We start from the raw sequence: 4840 nt of genomic DNA, 5'->3' as shown, positions 1-4840 counted from the left end.
TAGTAATCTATCTATTTATAGCTCTACAGCCCTTGTGGACCTTTGTCGCTTTTTCAGTTTCTTAATCTATACACAGTCGGCAGAACTCCTCTGACGGGGGATCAACCAGTTACAAGGCCGCTACCTACACACAGAAGAACACAAACAGAATAAATGCACACAGACCGTGTGGGATTCGAACCCACGGTCCCAATGTTCAAGCGGGCAAAGATGGTTCATGCCTGAGACCATACGTTCACTATGATCGGCAAAAATTACATAATCTTTCCTTTATAATTCAGTGACTGTGCTTGTGAGAGAATCAATGCTTTCCTAAAATGTAGGGAACTTCCTGACCAGCTGGGAAACTATCAGTTTCTCGATAACGCCGATTCTACATTCTGTTCGTTAATACCGGTTGCTGGCCTCCAGATAAGTACGTGTAACATTTGAGAGAAATCAGTTCTTCCTTAAATGCCTTGTTACTACATTTCTAGATGCGTAGGCGATAAGAGGAATTCGCATGATCTGCTACATTTCTGCTTACAAGCAGTTTGTATGGAGAACTGGAAAACGACAGTTCAATAAACTCAGAACATATCTACATACACGTTAATAACAAATAGGATTCAGGACAAACGCGTCGTCAGCGTGTCAAAAACACTAGGCTCTGTTTCTATAAAATAAACCCTCGCTAATACGGTTAGAGTTACTCCGGAGAGAAACACGAAAAATGCTGTTCACATTTGAGTACATTCTTTAAAAGACACATCACAACTAGGAAGGCAGATGAGTCAATTTTCTCATCAGACAAAACTTTACAGTTTCTTCGAACCTGCATTATTACGTTCAAAAACAAGTACAACTTCTGAGATTTATATTAATGAATAGATGTATTAGCTTTCTATAATTTTTAAACAAAGGCTCTACAATGATACTATTTTACATCATTAGATTTTCCACTTATTTGTGTTCCAAGTTTTTGTCTTTTAGGGCTACATTTTGCTACACTAATCCGGATTATTGCTTAATCCGAATGACCTTTCCCCCGAAATTAATCCTGATTAACGAGCGTTTACTGTACTGTACTGTTCACAACATTATGCACAAATGCACAAATCAGACAGATATCAGCGAAGTAGATTCTGATAAATGGAAACCTGTTAGTAACGACGAAAAGAACAATTGGGAAGACCTGCGGTTTTAAATTTTAAATTAAGTGCAGTGTAACAGCTACGTAAGTGTATACACCTGATGATGGCCGTCTGCGGCCGAAACATGTAGTGTAGAAGAGGGCAAGACAAAAGAACTACAATAAATTGTTGCACTTGGGACGGTGTTTATGTCATATATCGTACTGTACTGTACTTATCTGATTAGTGCGTTAGTGAATATTTCAGAACAGAGCACAAACATAGGTCGATCTTACAGCAGTAACACGTCTGACTCACATTCAGGAGACACTCAGTTCGAATCTCGAAAGGAATATGCTGTTGTGGCTGGATTTCTGTAGTTCTCAGTCATTCTAGACGAAAGCTACAAGATGGCTTGCTTGTAAGAGTGACGCAGCCGCGCTACAATCAACGTAAGTGATAGTGAATGTGTTTGTAACCACAACGGAACTTTGCAAGTGTTTCATACCGCCGGGGTACATGACTAAATGGAGAAGAGTTTGCAGATTATATGCACACACGTGCCTACACTTATGTATATATGTAACATACCTTAATAGCTGACGGGGGCACGCGGTAGCGTAATTGGTTGAGGGGCTATGCTACAAGCCGGAAGATCGCTGGTTCAAGTCCCGATGAGGTCATTGGATTTTTTCAGCTGACCTAATCCTTCCAGTCGCACTATGGCCATGGGGTCGACTCAGCCTATAACAGAAATGAGTACCAGGAATTAATTAAATAATTTTCCTGGGTAGTAAAGCGCGGACAGCACGTAAGGCTGACCTTACCGCCATCTTTGAGCCGATTGTCTAGATAATGTGGGACCCTCAACGTCTCACAACCCTATGGGTCTTCACGGCCTGTTACAGGGATATCTTTACTTTATTTTACCTTAATAGCTGACAGTCGCTTAGCTGGCCGATCCTTTAATTAACCATAAGGTTTATTACCTTGTTAAAAAGAGCCCACCATGGGATCATATCCTGAAACAGTCGGTTTCCTAGCGGAAATGAATAATTTTCTACTTCTTCTTCTTGGCCCTCCTCGTCCTCTCCTCACTTCCCGGTTGTCTAGTATTGGTGTTTTATAGATTCAAAATTAAGGGTTACAGAACAGGGAATCGAAACTCGAAAGGCTTCTGCCTATGCAAGAATGCTTTCACACACCATTTATTTAATGTCTATTTAAATATTATCCTCCTGTCCGCGTTAAATATTCATACGCAGTCGCTTCCCTGCAGAGTTTCTGACTAAAATTTCTATTTCTTCATTTCATACGTCGTAAGCGTCTGCTTCATTTGACCACAGGGAAAATATTCAGCGAAGAGCAAAATTTATGTAATTTTCCCCAGTCTATTAATTCTTCCACTTAAGGCGCGTCCAAATTACTCATGTTCGTGCTCGTGATCGCCAGGCTTGTGCTCGTCGGGAGACTCGACTGGCTTTTACTGGCGCTCGTAAATCTTCGTCCACACTACTTCAGTTGCTCGCCAGGCTTCGGCGCGTGAGAATCCGTATATTTACTCTTAGTGTGTATAGGCTGCAGTCGTATTTTAATTTATTGGCTATAGTTTTTAAATTTTAAATTTTAAATTTGCTTGTCTCGTGACTTGTCATATCGTCCACATGACTCGCGAGCATAGCGAGTCACATGAGCACGAGTAATGTGGACGCGCCTTTAGGTTCACATATTGTCCTCAGTAATTTTTCTCAAATTCTTTCAAACTATGGTATTCCCTTAAGGTGTAAGGCCAAGATACCGTATCAAACAGGTAAAACTATAGCGTTGTACGTCTGTATTATAATCTTTAATTTTTTAATAGGACGATGGTAAAAGTTATGAACTGAATGACAGCAATCATTCTTTTTTTTTCGAATTTATTCTACTCTTCATTTCTTCATACAGGTCATTTTCATTTGCTGTTACTTATTCACCGCCTCTGTGGTCTAGTGGTCAAAGTTCCTGGCTACAGATCCAGAGGTCCCGGGTTCGATTCTCGGTGCTACCAGATTTTCTGAGCAATAGTGAGTCTGGAACGGAGTCCATTCAGCCTCGTGATGACAATTGAGAAGGTATTTCAAGGAAATGGCGGCTCCGGTCTAGAAAACCGAAATTAACGGCTGTGGGGATTCGTTGCGCTGACCACGCGACACCCTCTATCCGCAAAAGTTGGCACTAACTTCGCCGACAAGCGGCGGTCGCTCGGTCGGTATAGTTCTCTTGCGGACTGAAATCACGCAGAGGTACTTCTTTACTCATTTCTTGGCCCATTTCTTTTTCATAGATGCTTAGTTTTCTGTGTTAGTATATTTGCTCATTGCCTCAATCTCTTCACTTAGAGCTCCCATAAATCATTCTCTACATCTTCCAGCCATTTTAACTGGATCGTTCCCATTTCTTTTCCACCATCCATCCATAGCCAGCCTTGCTTGATACATTCCGACCACATGTCCCAACCACTTCAATATTCTCCTTTTAACATCTGCTACCAGATCGGGAGTTTTATATAATTCCTTCAGTTCTGATTTTCCGAACCCCTTTCGCAGTCCGTACGCCTTGCTCAAAATGTTCCTCTCTCATGTATTTAACACAACTTCCAATCATCTTTTTTTAGCTATGGAGCATGTCTCACACCCTCACATTTCTTTAGCATTGTTTAGCATGTATTCATTTGTTCTTGTTGGTACCAAATATTTTAATTTTTCCAAAATTTTAAAGGGCTTATTAGCCTTGCATTTTACCCAGCCTTCCAAGGAAAACTATCACGTTAGATAAAGTGTCGTCTTTCATCTTTCCCCATGGTGAAATTACAACCACTTTCCTTAAAACTATTACACCTAAAAATGAAGCTGTCAGTTTCCTAGCGGAAATTAATAATTTTCTACTTCTTCTTCTTGCCCCTCCTCGTCCTCTCCTCACTTCCCGGTTGTCTAGTATTGGTGTTTTCTAGACTCACAATTAAGGGTTACAGAACAGGGAATCGAACCTCGAAAGGCTTCTGCCTATGCAAGAAAAAACAAATATATATTCTCCGAGCAGGACTCGAACAGACGATCAGTATCTTCGAGAGATCGAAGACCACGAGCTCGGTCTGATTGCCAGCTATATAAGGAGTACATGCCGCGGATTATTAAACTGTACTCACCCATGTGCAGTAAAAGCTACGAAATAATTTAGACAGCTGTGCCGTGGAGGGCATTCACCTGACCTGAGAGAGAGAGAGCGTATTTTTCGCTATACTTGCAAAGTAAATGTTATCGTTCGTGTTATACATATGTTTCAAATGTACGTGGGAATACAGTTTGTTTATGTTTTTTTTCTTAATACAGAGATGTGCCTTTTTTGTTAAGAACAGGGAATGTTATCAACATACGGCTCAACTATCGGTCAGTGAACTGCGAACTTGAGGATCCTTGAGATCTACAGAGCGGTTTGAAGTACAAACAATTGCAGCCATTGCAATGTCGCACCAACACATTCTTCTCTCACACAGTCCACGCGGAAAAACTGAAATAAACAACATAACGTTTTTATACCGTTGTCTTTTAAGTGCGGAGTCTCTGAAGAGTTCCAGATTCGCTTCAGAAAAGTTTAATATCTCCAGGACATCAAGAATTATATATATATATATCTGGCCGGTCACGGTAGCCGAGCGGTCTAAGGCATGGACTGTCTTCGCTCGCTTGGAA

The sequence above is a fragment of the Cryptotermes secundus genome, unplaced genomic scaffold (assembly GCF_002891405.2).
Source record: "Cryptotermes secundus unplaced genomic scaffold, Csec_1.0 scaffold529, whole genome shotgun sequence".
NCBI classification, from domain to species: domain Eukaryota; kingdom Metazoa; phylum Arthropoda; class Insecta; order Blattodea; family Kalotermitidae; genus Cryptotermes; species Cryptotermes secundus.
Note: the sequence above shows the minus strand (reverse complement) of the source record.